The sequence below is a fragment of the Myxocyprinus asiaticus genome, chromosome 46 (genome assembly GCF_019703515.2).
Source record: "Myxocyprinus asiaticus isolate MX2 ecotype Aquarium Trade chromosome 46, UBuf_Myxa_2, whole genome shotgun sequence".
Lineage (NCBI taxonomy): Eukaryota > Metazoa > Chordata > Actinopteri > Cypriniformes > Catostomidae > Myxocyprinus > Myxocyprinus asiaticus.
The window spans coordinates 24922308-24949669 of NC_059389.1; the positions used below are offsets into that span (position 1 = coordinate 24922308).

Genomic DNA, 27362 nt, shown 5'->3' on the forward strand with positions numbered 1-27362 from the left:
GTCACGGCTCTTACTCAGTGTGTCTGTCTTATATCATCATGCAGGGTGACAAGATGACAAGCACACACATCTAAAGCTGAACTAACAGAGGTACTTCACTAAAACAACAGATAATTTTGCTCGAAATGTTACGCTTTTGCTTAGATTAAATTCAACTGCATCTGGGAGAAACAGCATGCCGGTTTTGTTCACGCTTTCTTTGTCTTTATGACTTTTTTGCCATTTATTATGGTTCAGTAACACACTGACAGTGATTTATGGGTGTCATCATGAAATCAGACACCCTCTCCTAGAAATCCCAACACCGCAAGGAAAGAACGATTGCAGAATTAACACTCACATTTCGCGCTAAGCATCACGGGACATAGGAAAAAGGTGGATATCTAAAAAATAATACCCTCCGCATAGAAATAAAACAATTTGATTGGCTGATCAATCTGAAAATCTGATATTAGATTCCTATTTATTTATACTGTTGAGCGATTCACTGAAAATGCTAAAGGTTCTAAGGGGTGGAGCTTAGACTTATGCTTAAACAAGGAATAAAATCTGATTGGGTAAAACGTTTGTCACAATCAATTAGCAAACGGACAGAATCAGGAGTGGAAAGCAATTGAATATACATAGGCAAATAAAGATAAATGAGAATAAAACTTTATTTGAGATCTGCTACGCCAGCAGAGAAAATTTTTGCTGGCCCTGAGAGTCCTGCACTGCCAAAAAACAAACAAAAAAAAAACCTTTAAATAAGGTTATTTAATGGCATTTAACATTATTGTAATAAAGGTTATGGCAATAAAAGCAATTAACAAAAGTTTTGAAAAATAATCGCTTCTATTCCATTGGGAAACTTTGAGATGCTCTCAGTGGTGAACTTGACTTTCAACCTCCACGTCCTGGTCAAATGGCCAAATAAAGTGTTATGATCATCACAATATTCCTGTTCTTGTCTATTTTTATATTCGCAACAAAATAATCACAAATTCATTCAAATCCCTAACTCTAACTAAAAGTATGAGCCGGGCCATAGCTAGCATTCTGGGCCCCCTGACTGTATATTGAGTATGATAAATAGTAATTGTGATGTTTGCCTTAGCAAATACCACAAAAAATCAAGAGCAGGGAAAAAAAAAATACTTCAGATAAATACTGTAACTCCATAAAGGTCTGTTCTTTTCCCATACAAGCATCCTGGATTAACAACAATCATTAGCTAATACTCAGAACTTTGTCTGTGATCCCTTGTCTGTTGTAATGTTGGTGGATAGCAGCAGTTAAATGTAATTAGCTTTTGCTGCTAATAATTGAATGTCTCTCAACAGTGAAGTCATTGACTCGTGGATGGGGCAACTCAGTTTCTCACACTGAAGCTGATAGATACTGTTGCTTTAAATTAGCTATAGTATGTCCAGGAGCTTATATATCCCAGACAAGAATTATTTCTAAATGTTTATTTTATTGAGAGAGGAAAAGGGCCGTATAGCCAAAGGAGGGAGGTTGATCCATCTAGACTGAAACCCAGAGGCTGATGCTCACTTGATAGTGCTTGGGAGGTTTGGGGTTGGCTGAATAGAGTGAAAGCTTTGAATCAATTTTCTTTGTTGATAGCAGTACATGTGTTCCCTGGGAATCCAACTCATGACTTTGTATTAGGGAAACAAAATATTTTTAAGCACACCTATACATTCCATTTTGTTCTCAGAGTTTTGTTTGATTTTGGATTTAGCTGTCCCTAACACCCTGTCTACACCAGGTGCATCCATTGACTTGACGCAACACAACAGCTTGAGGCTGTCTACACTGGACGTGTTGACTCAAACGTTCTAAACCGTTTATTTGTGTTGTTGGCAGTAGTAGCGCCAGCGCGTGCATCGCAAAATCGAAAGGTACACACGTTTACTGTCGGTGTGACTCGCCACAACGGACGCTTCTAATGTAGACAGCATCATTGATTATAATGGGTTCTATTGCTTTTGATGCAACGTGACGTGCCGCTAACATCCGGTGTAGACATGGTTTAATGCCACGTACATTTTTTACATGCTAGTCAGAGTTTAGTGGCCGATTATTGGCCAGAATGAGATGCAGTGTGGACTAGACTTAATGCTGATAAACAAAAGTCTGGCTAGTTGAGATGAACTGTCCTCTACCTCAAGTTCATTGATTTGGTAAAGCCCTAGTGATACACAATGACCTGCTTTGGTGGACAATTCATGTGCAATCTGGTGTCTTTCATCAGATCAAATTTGCTCCAAAAAATGCTTTATATTCATGTATTTTGAGAGCTTTTTTGTCTCTGAATGAGAATTTCTATTGTATAGCCCCTGGGTTTTGCTCTAAAGGTTCACAGTTTTTAGCTGTTGTTTACATCGGTAAAATAGGAGGCTATTTGAATATGTATAATGATTTTCAATTTAGATTCACTAGGACACAGCACAAATAGACTGCAATAATAACAATACTCAGAAGGCATTTTACTGGATATTGTTCTTATTTGCAGAGATGTAATCTTCCTTTGTTGATGGGAGAAAAAGAAATTAGCTTGACTCATGGGTTTCATAGGGAATGTGTTATAGAAGATTCAATTGATTCTAAAAGCTTTATTAGGTATTTTTTTCATTATGTTTTGCTAGCTGCTTTGCTGGATAGTTAATTTTGTTCTGATAAATGTCCAGTAATAGGAAGGTTACCAAGATATGGGGGATGCCATGAGGGGGACCACCCTTTATGGAAGTATACCTGTGGAAATCACCAATAAAGTGGAGGTGAACGTAAGCTGCTTTTCCACTATCGGGCCAAACGGTTTTGAGCATGGCAGTTCCAGTAGCATTTCCACTTGGGCACATTTCGGTTTGGTTAGATTAAAAACACTATCATCCCAGATTTCTCAGCACAATTAGCAAACCGTTCTCAACCGTGCTGGTAAAACGCCTTTAGTACGTGACAACTCACGATTGGTCATTTGCTTAATCCAGATTTTGCAGCACTACGATGGAAAAAGTAACCGAATTTGTTTCAATGAGCCTGGAATGGTTCCGCAATGACAACGGTTCGGCCAGATGGTGGAAAAGCACCTATTGTTAGGAAATAAACACAAATCAAGCATCACGTTAGTTCAGGCAGGTCATGTTAGTCAAGCTTGCAATCAGCTGACACTCAGCTGATCATGACGTCTACCAATACAGTTAAACTTATCAGAGCAGTTCTATTTAAGTCCTCTGTTCATTCGTTCTCTTGGCTGTCTTTCCAGTGCATGGATGCAAGCTGCACTAAGCACCCTCTTATCTGACAACTCCACCTCCTGTCTGAAAACTCTTTGCCTTTAGTTCTCTTAACATCTGTTAAAGCTGGCGTCTTACTAGCAGATTCAAAACAACTCCATTTTGGCCAAGGGGGTCACACTTGCCAACTGTTTTGCTCGCTTTCTTTAGTTAGAGGTATGACATACTTGTCAATTAAGAATGGTGGACGGGTGTCAGACATCTCACCGCAACTCTCTCTCTCTCTCTGATTCTCTTTCATGTGGAGCTCACCAAAATAACAACAGGAGTACCGCGTTAGCATAAACAATTGGAATAGAGTGATTTAGGAAGCGATTCATGGAGAAACCATACCTTGGGAAAGTGTGTGATTGTGTATTTATCCCCTCGAGGCTTGCAGTAGAATGCGTATGTCCATATGTAGCTTTCAGTGAGTAAATAAATTACGTTCAATAAAAAAAGTCTGTAGTGCCTCCGCTTTCTGATTTCATTAGTCATTAGTGTAGGTGAAAAATGCTTTTTAAGCTAGATAAGCATGATGTCTTGTCAGTTCTTCAGTAAAAGAAGAAGCTCATTGGTCACTTGGCGAGAACACAAGAGCCCGACCCAGCAACAGAACGATTTGTTATGTCAAGTTGGATCCTTTTTTTCCTGTTGCTGCAACCATTAACTAAGCAGGGAGTGCCAACGGCTGATTAACGACCTCCCGCTGGCAAAAATGCATTGATTTTGCTACATTTATGTCTCTCATCTGCACTGGAAAGGCGTGTTCCTCCACTGAAAACCGAGGCTTATAAAAGGCATAGTTTGGAAAAAATTTATGTTAGGAAAAGAAACGAAGAAAACGGACTAGTGTGGATGTGGCCTAATGCACAAAAGTCAGCGTTATTTGTCTGGCGCAACGGAATTTAGTTCAAGAGATGTTTGTGCACATTCTTTAGCGATAATGCCAGCAGTAATTCATCAAGTGATGGTCAAATGATGCACAAGAGGATTATAACCGGCATATATTCAGGCGTGCGATTTCTGCATTTCAAAGAGCTGATTTAGGTGTCTGGATCGCAGTGGAAGAGCGATGCTGTACAGTCCCAGTAAAGTATGCCTGATCACTGTAGTATGCTGCATCCTCCGCAACCTAACACTCAACGGCAACTCGCAAGAGGGGGAATTACACCATGCGAGTTGCGTACAGGACAGATTTGTTGGGAGTGTTTGCATTGTTACCTGGTTTACATAATTCCTTTACTGAATCAGGTGCTAAAACTATGCAGACAGCAAGTGCAAATAAATGGTGCTATCAGCAGGTCCAATTCATTCTTAGTGAATTCCCCTTTAAAACTCTCTAAAAAATAGCACTCCTTTGAAATGAACTGAAATGATCTGTGTCTCCTTATCGTGCTATCGCTCATAAACATCTCCAGGCAGCATTGTTTGGCTTAAGTTGTTTTGTTTTTGCATCAATTTGCATTAATGAATATGAAGTGTTTTGTCCCCTACGGCTAAACGACTGGTGTGAAGAGTATCACTTATTTTTGTGCCTGACCTTAGCAAGCATTTAGTTATTTCTCTTTCTCTCACTCTCTCTTTCTCTCTCTCTTCCTCAGAGCCATAGCGCAGTCTCACCACCTGCTCACATCCCACACTAAATTTGCATTCACGCTCTGAGCATTACAACATTTGCTATAGTTCAGTGCTCTTAAATACGCCTTTGTCCTCTTGTCCTTGTAAACACAGATCTGAATGAAGCGATTAGATGAGCAGACACAGAGCAGAGATTATACATCACCTTTATAGAGCCCTTTTGAACATTATCATCCCTCTGAGTAGTGCAGGGCTGTTTGTTCATTAACAGTAATCACAAAAGACACCATTCATCAGTTCAGGTAGTGGAAAGTGATTTGGAATTACTTTTGAATACAACAGCTTCCATGAAAGCCTTATGAATATGGGAGCATGTTCACTGAAGTGTTAGGGAAGCTTCTTCTGTAACTGTAGGTTAGCTTTGTACATTGCATTGTCTGAGAGATCTGACCAGCTTAATATAGCCTAGGAACATTGGCCAATGGCACGAGTTTGGGGTGGGACTATCTGTTTGTCTCACCAATGGAAGATTGGGGGAGTGTTCAGGAAATATTTTAAAGAAAAACAGGTTTATTTTTTATAATTCTGTTTGGTGATGCTTTTGGCACAGAAATTACACACTATGGATGCTTCTCAATCAGAAGGCTGCAGCCTAGTTAGGCTGAATATCTCGGCTGCCACGTGAGGACAATAATCAAGGACCCTTGGAAGGCAGCTTAGTTTCACAGCCTTTTTTCGCCATACTTTGGAGGATGCATCAAGTGGATGCTTTCCGGACTTCAATCACCCGCAATCCATTGTACATGTGCACATTCTAGCGCTGAATGCTGAGGAGGAGCCCAGCCTACAGCCTTAGAATGACTAGTCTAGGAAGGATACAGCCTAACTAGGCTTCAGCCTTCCAATTGAGAGGCACCCTACATCTTCAATTCACTTTAGTCAAGCTCCCAGCATCTTCATTATAAGACTTTTGCAAATTGGTGTGGAGTTTGCAACCTCCTCAAGCACATCTGTATACACTCACTGAGAACTTTATTAGGAACACGTGCACACCTACTTATTCATGCGATTATCTAATCAGCCAATCATGTGGCAGCAGTGTAATGCATAAAATCATGCAGATACGGGTCATGAGCTTCAGTTAATATTCACACCAAACATCAGAATGGAGAAAAAATGTTATCTCAGTGGTTTCGACCGTGGCATGATTGTTGGTGCCAGACGTGCTGGTTTGAATATTTTGTAACTGCTGATCTCCTGGGATTTTCATGCACTTGTTGCAGAGAGAGGTTAACAGAGAAAGGCCAGACTGGTTCGAGCTGTAACTGGCGAATTGTTGTGGAATTGCACATTTTGAACAGTTTAGTTTACACAACGAATTTTGTAAATTTTGTAAACCATTATAATGCAAATTGTTACAATACATGTTTGGATTTCCCAACACTACATATTACACAGAGAGGGCATTTTTGGGAAGGGTGTTTGATTATTGCCTCGTTCAATTGGCTGTGATACACAGAGACCTGAATGAATTGTCCTGCATCCTAATAATTAAACAAAAACAATTAATACTTGTATTTAATACTTGTATAAAGGAGTGCATAGAAATGCATTCTTGTGTTAAAAAATCTTGTCGTGCTTGTTGTCCATGTTAAAAATTTGGATTTGATGTGAATAGGCCAACATCTCTATTTGAAACCCTCCTAGTCCTATTGACCCTGTAATGCATAGAAACATTTTTGTGTTTGTTGCATGCAGAGTATTCGGTGGAGAATAATTGGGTGACTCCTATATGTTGTTCAAACTGCAGAATTGTCTCCTGCTGAAAGGGCTGTTCCAGTGCGCTGAGGCTGAAGGACCTCTATTTTTCTTGTCTAGTCTTTTCTTTCGGATGCTTTCAGGCTGACAGCATGGTAGACAGGCCAGAGCTGCTCTGTATGACTGAAGAGACATCAATTAGCAACCCCCCCCCACTTCCCTTCACTCAAATGAGGCATTTCAGACTCAGGAAGCCAGCGGCAGTATTAAAAATAAATAAATAAATAAATAAATAAATAAATAAATTATATATATATATATATATATATATATAAATAAATATATATATATATATATATATATATATATATATATATATATATATATATATATATATATATATATATTTTTTTTTTTTTTTTTCATGGGTAAGGTTTGTGTATTTCACTCTGGCTCAGCTAGTTGCACAGTGTTATAGGGATGTTGCATATAGAAATGCGTAATCTAAATGGGTGCAGATCATCAAGGATTTAGCAATGCAGTTTTATCCTGATACCTGGCACATTATATAACATGGATTTATTGTTAGAATTATACAATTGCAAAATTTTAAGATTTTTGTTGGTTGTTTTTATATAACAGATCAGCAACCTTTTTGAAATTAAGTGCTATTTGTAATTGTTCTTGGTAATCCATGTGCCATGTTACAACCCCCCCCTTTATATGTATTATGTTTTACTGTAAGTTACATCCTCTTTTACAAAGTAAAAGTTTGAGAGCAACATTTTTTCCCCCATGTACTAAGAATAGAATAGAATAGAGTAGAGTAGAATAGAATAGACAAAGCTGGGGTTACTTAAGCAAGTACTATTAAGGGGACAAGTACCTTAATATCGGCCAGTAACCAATATGGTGCCACTTTAAGGCCAAAACACTCTATACAAGTATGTGAAGGCAGATGCGAGCACTTGGCCACCGCATTGCCAACGCACTGTCCGGCTGAACATGCTTAATGTGCATTCTCGCATTGCCGTGACGGGAACAAATCTCAGTACTCAAGGGGGTGTTAGAGTTATCTTCAAATGTTGGTGCCATTTTACTGGATGTGTCATTATTCAGGTAAGTTGCTATAAATATATTGACTTTAAATTACTTGCTTAGCAATATTCTCTTCAAACTGTTGCTCCCCCATGAGAGCATTTGTGTTTAAAGAGAAAACTCACCGTAGAAGTGGACAGTTCACACTAAACTTGCTATAGCGCCCCTTGCGGCAACATTGAGAATGCTACACATGGTTGTGTAAAGTTATGTATGGTCTAACACATTTCAGAATGCAACATCATGTGAAATCGAGCTTGCGTTGCAAGATGCATCTACGTTCATGTACTTGGGTAGAGTATGTTTCAGCCCATATTGTGCAACCCTAATTACGATTACTTAATTTAACCTTTTGACAGCACTAATATCTTTACTTTTTAAGTAGGGCTGAAATGATAAGTTGACGTTATAAAAATTTCCATTGTCGAATAGTCATTTGATCTCATTTAATGTAACATGAAATCACATTAAACTCTAATGATGATGCACGAGAGCACTGTAGTTCGCGCCTGACTGAGGAGAGGAAGAATTACACAGCTCACAGTCCAGATGCACTCCAAACGGCTTAAGGTGATCTTAAATGCAGTTATATTTAATGCGTTACAGCTTTAATAAAGTTCAAATAATTCGGAAGCAGGTCATGTAAATGACTACAAACTCCGAAACTGGCATTTCTCTGTGCGGTCAGCGCCTCTTCTATGAGTTGCGTGAATGTTCCGATTTAAGGGGGAGAGATTGAAACTGTACCCGGATGATGCACACTCTGTTGCGGGGATGCTCATCCCTCAGGCGTGCTTGCTGCAGCTAGATTATAATATGATGGCTCGTGACTTATTGTATCATAATAAAGTATATGTGTCACTGTGCATTTCTTAACGTGATGAAAATTGGCAATATTAGAGAGAGTTGATTGAAGTGAACAAAGTTGAGAGAGGTAGTCTTCGCCCCATTATACACTGCAACAAAATACATTTTTGATTTGTTTTTGTTTTGGCTTGTTTTCCAATATAAATATCTAAAACTCCTTTAAAACAACGTACATTTTCTTTAGCAGCTATCCTGCAGAAGAATTTTTTTTATCTGAGAATACTGAATATAATATTACAAATTCAAATATTTTAAAATATCTAAAAATTCTTTAAAAAGATGCATTCACCTGAGGAGCAGCATATAAGATAGTTAGACTTGCTTTTATAGAATAGATCTTGAATATAAGTATAATTTGTCTTTACTGCACTTGCAGAAGTATAACCAACTGAAAAAATACACTTATATACAAAATACACTTATATTTAAGAGACATTCTCTCAAAGCAAGTCTAAATATCTTATATGTTGCTTCTTAAGTAAATGTATCTTGTTTTAAGGATTTTAAGACAATTTTAAATGGAAAACAAGACAAAAACACTTGATAACAATAGGATTTTTTGCAGTGAATTTCTTTACTGAATTAAACTTAATAAAATAATTTTTTCCCTTTAATTCAGTGAATGTCATTTAGAGGTATTTTTAAAAGAGGATTTTGTCCACTTTACTGTTAGTAAACACTTTAATACAATCTTTTAAGTCAGGGCACAAGCTGAATAATCGGTTAAGAGCTAATGATTAATCATTGCAATAATCGTTAGCTGCAACCCTATTTTTAAGCTTCTGTTTAATAGGTTTAACAAAATCAAAAGCTTTCCAAGTACCCCCTTTATAGGACTTGCTTAAAGCAAGAACAAGCTGGTAATTATTGATTATCGATTACTTTTTAATTACTGCAGTATAATATGAGTTAAAAGGACCATATTTCTGGTTTGGTATCAATGAAGGGATTCTTGAGCCTTACTGATGTGACTGTGGGGCACACAGGACAAACAAGGTTGGGGGAATAGAAGGCTGGTGGAATTTGTTGCCATGACACACCATGTCACCAGTGAACCGTATTTCACCAGTTCCTGGATCACCATACTTGTTTGGTCCTGATGCAACATGCCTGTTAACCAATCATATTTTAGGGAGAGGGTTAGGGCTGTGATAAGGGGCTTCAAAACATTCTTAACCTATCATTTCCCACTCAATTAAGGGGTAGTTAAGGGTTAGGACAATGCTTGTTTAACAGGTATTTTCTTCTACACCCAACAAAGCATGTTAATCCAGGAACAAGTCCAATTTGGCAATATCTCTGTCATTTGATGTCACGTCACCATAGAAGAGCACTCTGAAGTTATTACAGGGTCAATACCCCTAGCCTTGTGTGACTACTCGCAAACATGCATGGACATCGTATTTTGACTTTGCTATACGCAACGCATAATTTAAATGAATTGAAACCAACTGATCTCAGTTCAGGAGACTCTGTGCAGTCAGTAAAGGGTTAAACTTTCGGCACATAGAGTCATGCAACAAAACAACATGGCGCCAACCACAGCAGAGTATGTCTTTGGGAGAAACGGCAACAAAACTACATCCGGTAAGAAACCTAATTACATTTTTAGATTGAATCCTGTTTGAGTCAAAAGATTAGAGTCTCTTTTTTCATCCGATATGCCATTTTTTGTTTTAAATTTGTGCAATTTCTTGCGGAACGGCAAGCTGCTAAACACATTGTACACTAATGTGTACTTAGGCAAATTGTTTCCTTATAAATCTTATATTTACTGTGTATTTTTACATTGAGAATCAATAGTTCATCCAAAAGCTGAAAATATTGCTTTCAGAGGGTTTATATGGAGTTAGTATGAAAATAAGGTGAATTTTCAACTGTTTGAGACCAGTGCAGACAGACAGCACACTGGAGATTAAGTCAGGTAATACTGTCTATGCAGATGAGTGCATTCAATTCAAACTTTCTATCAAACATTCAGTTTCAGGCTGCAGATGATGTTTGGACCACTCAGCATGGTGGGCAGACATGGGACAATGGTAATTAGTACATAGATTTAAAATTTTATTTTATTTTATCATGGTTGGCAGTGATTTGATGATGCTGTCCATTACTTTGAATCAGAATTAATTATACTTATTTCTTATGTAATGTCTGTAACATCTCAAATACATAAATAACCAACATTCCTGGAAACATAATAAACAATTTGATTAAAAAACAAAATCAGACTTTCTATAGCTTGGTATTTTACCATTTTTTTAACTTAGTCCCACTGTCCACATACAGTATGTTGCCATCCATTTTTAGGAAAACTATTTGCTCTATAATTTTTTTTTTCTGCATGTTTATTAAGTGCTACTAGTTACAGATCAAAAAGGGAAATGGAAAATGGACACAGCAGTCACGCTCTGGTCTCAGGAGGCTAGAGCAGGTGCTTTGCGCAAGGACACAATGGTAATGGGTAAGGTGTTGCTGCTTGCAGGGATAAAACCGGCAACCTTCCAGTTATCAGCCTTGAGCCTCAAACACTACACCATGCCACAAGGTAGTCCGTTCTCAACAGAGGTGACACACAATGCTGGTTTTATGCCAGCAGTGACTAGGCATATTTAGCATCATGCACATGGCTCTCTTCCTCTAAACCACCTGCTGCTGTCGTGAGACTGGACTCAACATGGAATGGTCGACAGAAAGTTTTAGGGAAGCTGAATTTCAGCACTTTCAAATGTCTGCTTTCAAGCATTGCAATAGTCCAGGGGATTTCCAACCATGCCTGGAGCCTCCCAAGCATAACATTTTTGGGTGAACTATTCTTTAAAGACCTGATGAGTTCAGCGTTCTAAATGAGATCCTATCTGAAATCGCCATGGTCACTAGCAGATAAGGATAAGAAAGGATCCTATAGTTAGGATGTTTTAGTCTCGTGTAGCCAGACTTATAACTGCGGCATAGGTCTGAGGTCTATAGCTGCTTCAATTTACCAAGAACTGCCCATTTAGACAGGAAAAGCCATCTAACTGACATATAAAGCGACCTATGACAGTCGGTTTAGTCATTACAGGGTGTTTAGGGGCAGGTTATCATACCATAGTTGATCGAGAAAGCGTTTTCCAGTTTTGTGTGCTATAAAGTATCAGTCGGTTAGTGCATGGACTGCAGGTGGTCCATGGGCGTGCCGTCTGAGGCTGAGACTAGGATGTTTCTGTAATATGGCCCCAGGAATGGTTTGAAAACTCCATACGACTAAACAAATAATATAAAAGAATCTTCTGATCTAATGATCTAGAAAACATATAAGTGCTTGAAGTGCAGTCTTTATATCCAAAACCATTAGTAGTGTTAGAGTAGTTCAGCTGTTTTAAAAACAACATAGACATACCAGCAATTAGCTAAAGTATTTATATACCATGATAGTATTTGATTTGTTGCACTGGCTTTAATCTATGCTGATTTAAATATATTAATTTTATACAATGCCAAAACTCTTAATGATTTTTTTTTATCCCCTTTTCTCCCAATTTGGAATGCCCAATTTCCACTACTTAGTAGGTCCTCGTGGTGGCATGGTTACTCACCTCAATCTGGGTAGTGGAGGACAAGTCTCAGTTGCCTCCGCATCTTATCACGTGGCTCGTTGTGCATGACACCACGGAGACTCCGCTTGTGGAGGCTCACGCTACTCTCCGTAAACCACGCACAATTTAGCACGCTCCCCATTGAGAGCGAGAACCATTAATCATGACCACGAGGAGGTTACCCCATGTGACTCTACCCTCCCTAGCAACTGGGCCAATTTGGTTGCTTAGGAGACCTGGCTGGAGTCACTCAGCACACCCTGGATTCGAACTCGCAACTCCAGGGGTGGTAGTCAGCTTCATTACTCGCTGAACTACCCAGGCCCCAATCTTAATGATTTGAAAAAAGCATCTTTATACAAATAAAATATAAAAAAAATGTGACCTGGAAATGTGACCTGGACATATTTTAATGAAATTCACCTACCTAGGAGCAATGCTTTTTTATAAGTATCTAAAAATATAATTAATAATAATAATAGCAATGACTTTGAAGTGGAAAACAATATTAAGGATAATTCAATTATTGATTGGCATTTCTTCAAAATTAACAAATATATTGACAAACAGTCTTATACAGTTCAGTATCGATTCCTCCCCCCTTTAAATTCATTCAGAGTTCATTGGCCATTGCAGTGAAGCCGAGAACTTTTGAATGCTCCAGTGGACAGATTGTACTGAGCCTCAATCCATTCGAGAAAAAGAGTGTATATGTGTGAAGTAAACACTTCTCTTGGGACCCGCTGATATGTTTCCAGCCAAGGTGTGGGGGACCAACTGGAGGAGTTGTTGCCATTGGTAACCTAATTATTGATCTCCATTCTAGTTTACACCAGGATAAAATCGAGCTGAAGGCAGTTATGCAGTGAAAAGATGGTTCGGGACTGGATGTTAATTCTCTAACATTTATCTTGCAGCTATTTCCCTTTTGTACTTCAAACTCACACTTCAACGCACTCTTCAAATTCTCACCCCACTTTTGTACTTGAACTGAGGTTGTTCAGCCCACTTAATTGCTCTTGTTATTTTTGCGGAGCTGTTTGCATGAAGAATTGGCAATCAACAGGACATAACACTCCGGACTTTCTGTGGGACCTTAAAAGTGGGTGTTTGGGGAGAGGTTTTTCAGAGAGAAACAGGTTTTGCTATATTTAGCAAAAAATGCAGTCTTAACAAAGGAATTGGTCTACAAAAGGTGAGAAATTATGTTTGTGTGTATGTGTGTGTGTATGAGTTCAGTGACAGCAGGGTCTATAGAAGGACAGAGCCTCATTAATAACATAATCTGTGACTGCCATGACAGCTGCTGTCACTGGTGCTGAGAAGAGTCTCTGGAGAGAGAAAGATAGACAGACAGACAGACAGAGAGTGTGAAAAAACAGAGCAAACAAAAGTATGAACACCTGCCAGGGCCAGTCTGTGGGTTTGTGCGGCCCTAGGCGGAATCATGAAAATGGGCCCCGTTGTTGAGAATATTGTCATAACTTAAAAACATCCATAGAACCACTGCAAAAGTGATGAGTGTATTTTTTGTTAAGAGAAAACACAAAAAAATCTATAGTTTCTATACTCTATAGCTTGGTAGATGAAAATAACGTGTCAGACACTTGCAGATTGTAAGGTTAAAATGTACATGAATGTTCAAGTTTTTCACCATTTGTATCACTTTTGAACTTTTTTCTAGTGCCTCGATTAATTTTAGTTCATGGAAACTGCAAGTTGTTATATCAATATTTATACAGTATATTATATTCACTTAGCACTTTATTAGGTACACATGTACACCTACATATTCATGCCCTTATCTAATCAGCCAATCATTTAGCAGAAGTGCAGTGCATACAATCATGCAGATATGGGCCAGAATCTTCATTTAATGTTCACATCAACCATCAGAATGGGGAAAAATGTGATCTCAGTGATTTGGACCGTGGCATGACTGTTGGTGCCAGACAGGCTGGTTTGAGTATTTCTGTAACTGTTGATCTCCTGGGATTTTCATGCACAACAGTCTCTAGAGTTTTCTCAGAATGGTGCCAAAAACAAAAAACATCCAATGATTGGCAGTTCTGCAGATGGAATTGCCTTGTTGATGAGAGAGGTCAACAGAGAATGACCAGACTGGTTTGAGCTGACAGAAAGGCTACGGTAACTCTGATAACCACTCTGTACAATTGTAGTGAGCAGAATATCATCTCAGAATGCACAACACGTCAAACCTTGAGGCGGATGGGCTACAACAGAAGAAGACCATGTCGGGCAATTTATTAGGACCATAGTGTTCTAGTCATAATCATAGTGCAAGTCATAATATTTTGATTTAAAGATTACAAAGAATAATTTTTTTTTATTTTGGAATAACATTCACTAATGAAAAGTTCATAATAAAATGAGGAATCTGTAATAAAGTAAATTGGGTCAATTTATGTTGACTTCCATTGTTTTCTCCTTGAAAATTTCAACCGGATAACGTAAAAATCCCAACCTGGTCTCGTAGAATCTCATTTCTATACCTAAATTTTTGCAAAATGATTTTTACGTGGCTTATTGCACGCATTGCTGCAGTTTCCTGTTGAGATGAACACTAGAGGTGCTACAACAACAACTTTCATTCACTTTTACACAAATCACGAGCAGAGAGTCAGATTATCATTTCATAAACTCTTTTTGCCATGTTTCTGACAGAATGCTATTTTATGACATTTCAACACATTTACTATAGCGCATGACTTGTAAAGCAGTATATTTTATCATTTGCATTACATAACCAACAACATTTAAAAGCCTGTGCAATCAAGCTGCACAATAGTTCAACTGATAGAGTGTTGTCCTGAAGTGCTCGTGAGTCAACACATGAGCCGAAAGTGTCATAGAAGACTGGATAAAGCATAAACCTTAAAAACCTCATATGTTTGGGAGAAAATGTAACTTGCTTTTAGCGCCACACAGTGGACATTTCACCTCTGAACTGCTGTGATGTGTTTAACACCCTGTCTACACCAGACGCGAGCATCACATCATGTCAAAAGCAATGGAACCCATTATAATCAATGATGCTGTCTACACTGGAAGCGTCCATTGCAGTATGTTGCATCGCGTTGACAGTAAACGGGTGTCCCATTCCATTTTGTGCTGCACACGCTGGTGCTACTACTGCCAACAACACAAATAAATGGTTTAGCATTTTGTGTCGACGCATCCAGTGAAGACAGCCTCAAGCCATCGTGTCGCTTCAACACATGCGTCCGGTGAAAAAAAAGCATTAGGACTTGTAGTGAACAGTAAATGCAGCCTGAGACTTTGTCTATGTCATTTATATAATAAATAAATAACAAGAAAACGAGACAACCATGCATCGCTCTTGGCTAAATAACTTTAGTAGCTTTACATTTTTTAAATGTGTTATAAAATTACCATGAAGACCTGTAATCTATGTAGTTTTATATTACATTTAATTACTTTTTACAATTTCTGAATGTTTACTTGAATAGCGCTGTTTCTTAATTTGTTTCTTTGTTCTTATTTTATTACTGACTATTTTCTTGTCTTCAATAATTACTTGAGAACTTGAAACATTGTTTACCTAATTATCAAATTAGTTAGTATTAGTTTTGGTCTTGACAATGGTCAAATTTCACCTGTATTGGTACTGACTACTGAAATTTTGGTAGATCTTACTATAATGGCATCATAAATATGTAGATCTCATGCCATAGAAGGGTGAGCACCCCTGCTTTACGGTATCCTGCTTAGACTATGTGAAAACTATCACCATTTGAACATTGGTCCCGTCTGGTCTGTAAAACCATCAGTAAACCAAGTGCATTGCTGGAGATCAATCGTGACATCTGGCTTGCAGCTAAGCTCTCACTTCACCTTGGACTGTGGATTTCACACCATGGAAACACCATCCCTACTTCCAATAAGAGCTCTATTTTTATCCTAAGGTTCTGTTGTCTGGAGCTTAAAGAGGTCTCTGAGACCCTGTAGATCTCTCTTTAATCATGATACAATAAGATGAAGAACTTCATCATGACTCTGAAATGATTGTAATCAGAGAGAGGGAAACAATGGTGCTTACCAGACAATTCAGCAATCAAACGCTGATTGCTGGTGGTAGATCCAGTAATCGTGGAAGGGGAGATAGACGTGCACATGAGGGGGTCTTGGCAATTGTGAATCATCTCTAGATTCTCAGAAATATTATTCTTCACTTTCCAACTCCTGTTCCAAATAACGACGTTCCTTTGTTGTTTTTCTCTCGTAAAAAAAGTTCTAAATCAAGGATAAAGACAAGATGCTCTATTTAGAATGTCAGTTCTGATGGCTTTTTTTTTTTTTTTGCTCCAGGAGAATCATAGTGTTTCAAGGCAAGCACTATATTGATCTTTTTATTAGTGTTTTTTGCTAAGACAAATATCACTATTGCTCATACTTGGTGTTAAGGATGTCGTTCTAAAAACAAACAAGTTTGGAACCCATATTTTTTGGAACAAAATGAGGGTGAGCAAAACAAATTTGTAATTTCTGTGTGAACTATTCCTTGAACACTATTCCTTTGCTGCTTTGCAAGAGCTGGTTATTCCTTCAGCAAATGCAAATCTAATTTTCATATGATGGTTGTCATCCAGTGAAAAGTTAATAGAGGTACAGCATTTTCTAAGCACTTGTGATATTTTGACAGTTGACAGGTTAGCATTTCAGTTGCTATTAGCATCTACACCTTCTGCGATGCACATCATGACTTGACATGTACATCACTGTCATAAAGCTATTTTAATGGCTTCATGTAAACAATTGTAAACAATCATAGCAAACATACATCTCTGGAAAGCATTGAGACCACTGCAAAATTATCAGTTTCTCTGAATTTACTATTTATATGTATGTGTTTGAGTTTTTTTTTTTTTTTTATAAAGTACTGACACAATTTCTCCCAAATTCCAAATAAAAATATTGTTATTTAGAACATTTATTTGCAGAAAATGACAACTGGTCAAAATAACAAAAAAGATGCCATGTTTTCAGACCTCAAATAATGCAAAGAAAACAAGTTTATATTCATTTTTAAACAACACAATACTAATGTTTTAACTTAGGAAGAGTTCAGAAATTAATATTTGGTGGAGTAACCCTGATTTTCAATCACAGCTTTCATGCGTCTTGGCATGCTCTCTACCAGTCTTTTACATTGCTGTGGGGTGACTTAATGCTACTCCTGGTGCAACAATTCAAGCAGCTCGGCTTTGTTTGATGGCTTGTGGCCATCCATCTTCCTCTTGATCACATTCCAGAGGTTTTCAATGGGGTTCATGTCTGGAGAATTGGCTGGCCATGACAGGGTCTTGATCCGGTGGTCCTCCATCCACACCTTGATTGACCTGGCTCTGTGGCATGCCGGAAAAACCAATCCTCAGAGTTGGGGAACATTTTCAGAGCAGAAGGAAGCAAGTTTTCTTTCAGAATAACCTTGTACGTGGCTTGATTCATGTGTCCTTCACACAGACGAATCTGCCCGATTACAGTCTTGCTGAAGCACCCCCAGATCATCACTGATCCTCCACCAAATTTCACAGTGGGTGCGAGACACTGTGGCTTGAAGTCCTCTCCAGGTCTCCCTCAAACCATTAGACAACCAGATGGAGGATCGGTGCCCTAACAAACCTAACATTCATCTGTGTGCCAAGTCCTGGCCTGGCCCTAACTGTGTTTATGTGTGTTTGGATGTGAGGGCGTCTGTGCATGCCACATTCTGAAGGGACTTCCTCTCCCTACAAGTGTGTGAGTGTGTGTGGAAGGAAGTGTTTAGCCCACCTCAGCCCTTCAAATGGCAGGGATTTTTAATTTGATAGAAATGTTTTGCTCTCCCTGGCCAGGTTGCATAGGTAATGGGTTGCCAAAAGGGTTGGGCCCATTAGCAACGAGAGTCAAATTGATGACCCATAATTGAATGATTAGATATTTACCTTCATAGAGGACAAGTAAATAAAGGAGAGAATTTAAATAAGGGAAGAGAAGAGGTGTCAAAAGATGAGGAGAGGAACAGGAGAGGAATCAGAAGATGAGATGAGAGAAGCCAAAACATGACAAGAGTAGTTGAAAGAAAAGGAGAAAAGAGGAGAAGAGTAAAAATGGTGAAGAGGGGAGAATAGAGCATAGGAGATCAGGGTAGTTAAGTGATGAGGAGAGGAGATGAGATGAGAAATAAGGAGAGGAATTGAAATATGAGGAGTGGGGAAATGAGGAGTTGGAAGATGAGAAGAGGAGCAATAGAGGAATTAGAAGATGAGATGAGAGGAGTTGAAAGATGAGGAGATAAGTCAAAACATGAGGAGAGGAGAGGAGTACAAAGAAAAGGAAAAGAGAGGAGAAGAGTCAAAAGATTAAGAGGTGAGAACAGAGCATAGGAGATCCTGGAAGTTGAAAGATAAGGAGAGGAGAAAAGATGAGAAATGAGGAGAGAAGAGGAGTTGAAAGATGAGGTGTGGAGACGAGATGGGAAATGAGGAGAGGAGAAGAGATGAGAGAAGTCGAAGCATGAGGCGAGGAGTCGAAACATGAGAAGAGGAGTTGAAAGAAAAGGAGAAGAGAGGAGAGGAGTCTAAAGATGAAGGGGGAGAATAGAGCATATGAGCTATGTGGAGTTGGAAGAGGAGGAGAGAAGACAAGATGAGAAATGAGGAGAGAAGAAGAGGGGTGAGGACTTAAAAGATGTGGAGATGAAAGATGAGGAGGGTAGAGGAGAGGAGTCAAAAGATGAGGATAGTAGAAGAGAGGAGAGGAGTCAAAATATGAGGAGAGTAGAAGAGAGGAGAGGAGTCAAAAGATTAGGAGAGGAATTGGAATATTAGGAAAGGAGAGGGGTTGAAACAAGAGGAGTCGAAACATGAGAAGAAAATAGAGTTGAAAGATGAAGAGTTGGAAGATGAGGAGAGAAGTGTAAGAAGATGAGTAGAAGAAAAGATAAAAGAAGAGAAGAGGAGAAGGGAGGAGTTAAAAAGAGAGTAGAAGAGAGGAGTTGAAAGCTGAGGAGAGGAGTTGGAAGGTGAGGAGGGGAGAAGAGGAGAGGGGGTGAAACATGAGGAGAGGAGTTGGAAGATGAGGAAAAGAGAGGAAAGGGGAGGAGTTGAAACATGAGGAGAAGAAAGGAGTTAAAAGAAGAGACAGAACAGAAGAAAAAAGTTGAAAAATGAGGATAGGAGTCAGAAGATGAAAAAAGGAGAAGAGAGGAGTTCAAAGATGAGAAGAAGAGTAGAGAGGAGGTAAAAGCTGAAAATTTGAAAGATGAGGAAAAAATTCAAAAGATGAGGGGAGAAGAGAGAAGGAGTCAAAAGATGAGGAGAGGAGCTGAATGATGAGGAGAGGAATCAAAAGATGAGGAGAGAAGTTGAAATATGAGGAAAGGAGAGAAGTCAAAAGAAAAGGAGAAGAGAAGAGGGGAGAATAGAGCATAGGAGATCAGGGGAGTTGAAAGATAAGACAAGGAGTCGAGATGAGAAATAAAAGGAGAAGGGAGGAGTCAAGAGATGAGGAGAGGAAATGAGAGGAGTTGAAAGATGAGAAGAGAGGAGTCGGAAGATAAGGGGCTGAGACAAGATATAACGAGTGGAGAGATAAGGAGGGGAGACAAGAGATGAGACGACTGGAGAGTCCTTTTTTGCACTGATCACCTCTTGTGCACTCCTGCTCTGATGAAAAACATCAACCCTAATTTTGCCACTGGCAAGACCAAACAAACAGCAACAACACGCACATCCACCATCTGCTCTGCCTTTCTCTAAAAGCTCTCTCACTGTTGGATTCTTCCATCAGAGCAGTGAAAGTGTTTTCAGCCACTAATTGTTATTTAATCAAGCTTATTGGCCTGATCTGCTTATATTCAATTAATTTAATCCACTCTATCCAAAGGGCAAAGCTGCAGTGAAGAGTGACATATCTGAACTGGAGCAAACTGACCTGTTTTACTGCATCTCAGAGGCCCACTGAGATATGAATGGACACAGTGGAGCATGTGTTATGTGGGTGTGTGCTGTAGCCTGTTAAGCTGTGTGAGTCGGTGTACTGCCCAGGGGGAAGTGGGACTCCGGCCCTATTGCCTGTGACCCAGATTATAGGAAATTAAGGAGATTTTAGGAGCTCACTTTTGTGGCCCGCTGTGATGCATTATCAGAATCTGCTCCTAGAAATAGAAGCAGCGGGACAGGGCGGTGAGGGTTTGACTAGTAATTAGTGGCGCTCGCTTTAGTAAGGTGCCACTATTACGATTGCTCTGACCTTCATTTAGGGATTTTCCAAAATCCCTAACCCAATTTTTCTTCTTCTGACAAACCTGTGGCCCATAACATGTCCTGCACCCTTTGTTGTACACTCATGAATGTGGTGTCAAATCGACCAGCCAAATGAGGAGAGATCTGCTATGACTATAAGCGATCATATGTAAAAAAACAGCAAAACAAGCCAAGACTTAGCATTGAAAAGGGAGCAGAGATCTCATACCTCCAGAACAGAAAATCGTAGAGACATGGCCATGTCTCTTTTCACTTGGGGCACTTGGGACTTCATTCTCAAAATCTTAGATTTTTTATTTTTATTTTACCATGGCACTAAAATGCCACCATATCATTCTGTGTCCATCAAATTAGATTTAGACCTATCTATCTGGACAGGCCCACTATACTTTGAATACACCACTCTCAATAAACATTAAACAATGGTGTACCTCACAAAGACTCAACTTGATAATGTTTCATATATACCTGGGGACGAGACTATCTATTTGTTTGACCAATGAAAGCCGGGGTGAGTATTTGAAAACAGTGATTATTTTTGCAATTTTGTTTGGTGACACTAGTGGCACAGAAGTTATACAGTTGAGTTTTAAAATAAATGCCATTTGGTTTGATATTTTGTTTAAAATGTGAGAATGTCTTATGCATTATATAACCGTGAAAAAAGTGTCAGAATACTTCTGGGGGCCTCTATGCATGCTTAGAAATGTAAAAAGAAGTAAATGCTGCAATGTTCAAATTCCATTCCTTTTTACTTGGTAACTCATTAATATTTGAGCATGGACATTTGCATAAGAGGCTGTGCCTTGGGAGAAAAGCTGCTGATTTTATTTACATTAAAATGTCACTTCTGCTAGTGCATTTGATGCTAATATAATTTAATTTGGAGTATGACATTTACTGAAGTCTCTCTCTTAGGAAATAATTTAATACCATTTAATGTTCAGTCTGTGGTTGCAGATATAATTTTCTGTCAAATATCCCTGTAAAAAACATGGATTCTGTACCAAAGGATGTTCAAATTAGAGTGTTTGGTTATGGAGTGATAAAGCCATGATCCAAAATATTGTTTACAATACTGCAACAACAAAGGCCATCTGGGATGTCGAGACTCACATTGTGACTGGAGCTCATCCGTGTTTGTTTATTCTACTAAGTGAATTCCTGGGGTGTCCTGGTGACAGTTTCTCTGCACATTCAGTGCTTGAAGTGGGCAGGGACTCACCAGTACGCAGTACCTGCGCGTCTCTAATTTAGTCAGCGGAGTACCGGCAGTTTTTCTCCCGGTACGATGTAATTTCTTATATAATGTAATACAGTGGATGATTTGATGTGGACCGGCAATTTATCTGTCCCTCCGAAGGATTTTGATTAAAATTTCGTCACAATCTAAACATCCGAGCACTCTCTGCGCAAAACTCAGTGGGGAGTTTAACAAAAGCATCAGTGATCCGTGGTCCAGATCTGGACCAGAGTGCACGTGATAAAGCTTGTCTGGGCTTAGTTCAGTTACACTGCTCTTTAAAACATGAACCAGCAACTTTTAGGTGAGCACATTTTATCGCGTCTCATTCTACCAAAATGTATTTATGCAAATTGCTTAGCTAGCAGGTACAGTCAAAAACTACAGACTTAAAAAAATACTTCTCAGCTGTTACAGAAGTGATGTCAGCTCATATGCACAACCTTATTCAACAATAGATAAATCGATGATAAAATCTGAACCGTTAAAGAAAATACACATAAACATTTGCTTTTATTTTCCATTCTTCAAGCGTTAAACGGGTGTGTCTCATCTGTTCATGGTCAGCCGTGCTCCTCAAAAGTGAAAACGTGAAGCGTCATTAAACCTGCATACATGCATATTTCCTGATTGTGTTTGGTTCTATAATCAGACGTGTGGACAAGAAAAGGTTCATTTTCCCCTCCTGAATGGGAGGATAATAAAGAAAAAGGAAGAACAGGCATTGCATTTTTTTCATTATTGTATCTAAAAAGGCAGTTCTACGTTAGATTTTATTGTTTTCTTATGTGGTATAATACTGTCAAAGATATACAGACTTTTGCAGATCTAAATGTTTTTCCTCTGTTTTCGTAAACAATAACCCTACATTGTATGTTTTTATTTTCAAAGTAAAGTTAATTTAAACCTATTTGTTATTTGAGGGTGTTTGGTCAATTTTGTTCTTTAGCCAGATCTTAAAAAGGAATTTATGGCCAGACCTTAAAAAATATGAATTAAATACCCCTGACTATTTTAATATAAACAAACACACATTATTAACAGTGTTTTGTTTTTCATGTTAACATGTTAGTTACAATGAAAGTGTTAGGTAAGAAAAATATAGAACAATATTTGACCCCCATTGAGTTTTCATCTGGATAATCTGGCCTCTGAAGAAAGTAGTGAAAGAGCCCTGCCATATAGTAACCCCATAAATTGATTGATTTATTTTTAAATAAACATATGTTTTTAACAAAAGCCCTCTGAGTATAATTTACCCAATAAAATAAAATAAATAAAAAAATAACATTTAATACTAACACGTAGTGTACCTGCACTTTTTTCTTCCACTACAATCACTGGGCACACTCATATGACACTGAGTTCGTATACCTGAGAGGGTTGCGTGGTTTACCAGTACTAACTAAATATCGCTTAACCAAAAATTTTAAAATGGTACGATATCATCTTGCTGCTAATTTCTGTACCATACTCCAGTATAGTGCTATTAGCAATATTTTTTTTCATGAAATCAATCACAATTTGACAATCAAATTCAAATCTTGATATGGCCAAGTGTCATCGTTGAACAGCAGAGGGATGTCATTGAATTAATTAATATGCAGTCTGCATGCACTGCTCACTTCAGAATGAAGGAGAGGTGCTGCTCTGCTCTCTTTCATACTTCACACACACAAACACACAGATTGCACTTGATGCTTAATGCAGTTTAATGTTTGAGCAGCTGTAAACACTTACATGAATTACTCCTCCAGTGAGATTCCATCTCATGAGTATTTCAGCATTACATTTGGAATGCAGAACTTATTCAAAACTACCATCAAAACACAGGAAGAACTCAAAGGTCAGTCAAAATAAAAGTTCTACCAAAATAAAACCTCTGCTTCACTGGATCCGTAAAAATAAAGACATTGTGAAAGAAAAATATATAGAAAAATATTATATTCAAAGTAATAGCAATAACACTACTAACAACAATAACTGAATAATAAATGGTTTTATAGTATACTTTATGTAAATATCTGTAATGTAGATTCTGAAGAGCAGTACTAAATAAAAAAACATTTTATCTCTTATATTTATATAAATTATGAAAGGGGTGTGAACATTTATGAGACAAAACGGGAATGCAAACTATATATCTTCTCAACTATATTTACTGTTTATTAAACCTTCAATGAATCAGCTGACTTCCTTTTCTTTGGCTTTCTATCTTGTTCTTGAACAGCAACCTAAATCAAGAAAATCTGTGATTTGGCTGCTAAAAACAGCCATTTGGCTCCTTAATGTTTCAGTTTAGGAGCCAGTGGCTCCTAAGTCATTTTTTTTTTTAGTCTGGAGCCCTGATTTATACTGTGAATCTCTCTTTGACCAAAAGCAAAATTGCAATTTTTTCATTTTATTTTCATATTTTCATTTGAATACATTTTTTAAATATTCATTTGTTTAAACACTGTTTTGATAAACATGGAAATATTCAAATGGAAAACACAGAATTTGTAACTGCAAGACTTTATGCAGTTCTTTTAATTAAGTCATTAATTCAATATTACTGTGTAATTTCATCAGTAATCTGAGGCTGTTTATTTGTTGCCTAAGTATTAATTTAGCGAGGTAACAGGGCTGGTATCGTACTGCAGCGACAGTTTTGTTATCTGAGCAACCTTAATACCTGAGATAACATTTGTCTTTATGTTTTTATCGTTTTGACATTTGATACCTGACTCTGGATAGGATAAAAATTGCAGGAAGAGTTTAGTTTTATTTTATTTTTTTTCTTCACAAAGTCATCTATAAATATTTTTTCACCTAAGTTTTAAACCTAAAGAAATGAATAGTACTTTTGACAAACATGTTTAAAATGATGTTCATTCACATGAGATGAAGACTTCTGTCATGTCAGTGACCTAGACAATGCTTCTTTACTCTACATAAGGGTTAACCCCCCCCCCCCCCTCATAGGGGCTGCCATGTTGATCACATGACCAGCCGAATACCACTCACTTTATTCTGGTAACCCCCTATTATCATACGTTGTCAGTAGAGGAGTAAATGAATCATATTCTCCTGTCATACTATTTCTACAGTACTATCAGTACTATCAGTACTATCAGTACTATCAGTACTATCAGTACTATCAGTAGTTACTATCATTAAATAAAAGCTTTTGTATGATGCTGCATTCCATAGGGTTGGCATATTTTTACCACCTGAATACAGGACACTTGTCTTGCGACGGAGGATGAGGGGGTGGAATCCCCCTTGAGCATTTCACCATGTCAATATGGGGCAAATAGGCCTCCCGTGTGGATGGGTTCATTTTGTGCAAAATACAGGACAGTTGACAACCCTAATTCCACACTAAAAAGTCCATGTAAAGTCCACATAAAATAATAATAATAAAAAAAAAAAAAAAAAAAAATAAAATACTGAGTGCACTTTTAAAGTTGACTAATCACAACATAAAAAATTTAAATGATGATGCCAAATAATTATCCCAGACCAGCACCATTGGATGTATTGAAAACAATACTTTAGCAATGAGGAAGATGTCTAGAAATGCTTCTAACTATGCAAGCTTGATTTTATATGTTGTCGCGTTCTGCAATTCATTTCGTAACGCAAGTGGCATTCTCACCATTGCCACAGTTGCACGCATAATACCCTTTGTGTATGGCAAGTTTTCTGTCTCAGGTCAACTTCTAAACTTCACATAGAAGATGTTTCTGTCCTACACTTCAGGGCAGCTGCCCATAGTTCTCTCTCTCTCTCGAACTGCCGTCTCCGGTCGCCTTTATACCTTGCTCGCCTCATCAGGCTGATTGGGGTCTGGGCGTGCGTCATTCCGGCCCGGCCCCGCCCTCCTCCGATCTACAGTAAGAAATTGAATTAAGTTTATTTAGCGTATTGGCCTATTAGCCTATTTGTTTTTTACTTGTTTTAAGAATAAATGCCACTAAATTTTGTTACATTTCTCTGAAAATAAGACTTATGTTTTATGTCATTTTGCTTCTTAAGTAAATATATCTTGTTTTATGGATGTTTAGATATTTTTACTGGGAAAAAAAAGTGAAAAATACCAAGTGAGATTTTGTTTTTTTGTATTTTGCAGTGTAAGACAAATTTTTCAGGCATTAATAACATTAATTAACATTAATAGTGCATTTTGCAGTGACAAACTCATATTCTCACACATATACATGTTATTTAGACCTCCTGGCTGTGACTATAAACTGCCCTTCCTCTGTAGTCAGTAGTTATCAAGAGAATCTTTTATTACAGAAGCAGCATTAATTATATTTTATAGCTCTAATCCCTCTGGATGTAGCCTAGTATAACTTCATTTATTTCTTAAATTCTTTTAGCTCTTAGCATTTTTGCTTGTGTTTATAAAGACAAGGTAAAGCTATAATCGCCCCACAGACACAAACGCCCAGACAGTGTATTAAGATATTGTATTCGTTTGGCATACAGTTTCTTTTATCAGGAGCTTCAGTTTCAAGGAGGATTTTGTGCCAGATTTGCCTTGTATTCCCTCTCCTAGTTTTAATACTCAAAATATCTTCTATCCATCTGTCGCCTCCAAGTCTTTCCCTCCATGGCTCTCCCCATGGCACCTGAGTGATTGCAATTTACTAATGGCAGTCAGTGGAGGACAATTCCATAATCCAGCTGAAGTGTGTCAGTGACCTAGTGCTGCTGGTTTCTTAGTGACAGAACTCTGGGCTCTAGTCAGGATCCAAATTACAGTTACTGACTTTCAATTAAATTAATTACTTAAGTATATAATTGTTACTTAAAAATTATATTACTTAAAATAAAATAATTTATGTAAAATACATTTAAAACATGAATTATGTTCAAATCTGTATGTCTGTTTGTGTTTCTGTGACCGCTAAAGGGACAATGACAATGAACAAAGAGGAAATATAGACATTATTTTAAGTTTGTTGAGCAAAAAAACTAAAACTGTAAAAAAAAAAAAAAAAAAAAAAAAGAAATGTTTTAGAAAGTAACTGGAAATTCAAGTAATTAGTAATGTGATTACTTTTTAATGACGTAATCAGAAAATTAATCTGATTACAATTTTAGAGAAGTAGCTTTCAATGGATTACTATTTTAAGTTACCTCTGCTCATTACCAAAGTGAACAAAAATTCGAATTAATGTAATGTGAAAAATAACTACGTATTATTTAAATTGTAAAATATTTGTACATCATGCCAGTATTTGTTTTACTACCTTTAATGTATGTTGATGAAATAAATCAATATGCTTAAATAATAAATAAATATTTAATCATTAAATACTTTTTAAATAATATGCTTTATCATTTCATTAAAGCCTTTTTACTTTTAATACAGTGAGAATCAGCATAATGAGATTTACAAAAAAATAAAAAAACTCAAGTAAAATGTCTGGACATTACGGTAATGATAATTTGTGTGGGGTGTGGGGGTGCTTAATTGTCATGAAAATAATGTCACAATATAAAACAATTAATAACTTGAAATAGGCTTTACTTTCTTTATGCAAACATAGTTTGTTATTTTTTTGATGAATTGTGACCCTGACATCCCTTACAAAAAAATCTAGAGTTCTGGCAAACTAGCCGCAAATTTGCCACACATTATTTTCACATGCAAATGAGCTTGTGATTTGCCGCAGATGTTTCCCAGAAGTTTTCA

General features: G+C 37.7%; 1 protein-coding gene across 1 annotated transcript in view; it reads left to right on the forward strand.

Moving 5' to 3' along the window:
- Positions 1–27362, forward strand: part of LOC127435661 (N-acetyl-beta-glucosaminyl-glycoprotein 4-beta-N-acetylgalactosaminyltransferase 1-like) — a 217485-nt gene that overhangs the window by 31578 nt on the left and 158545 nt on the right. The window lies entirely within an intron of this gene.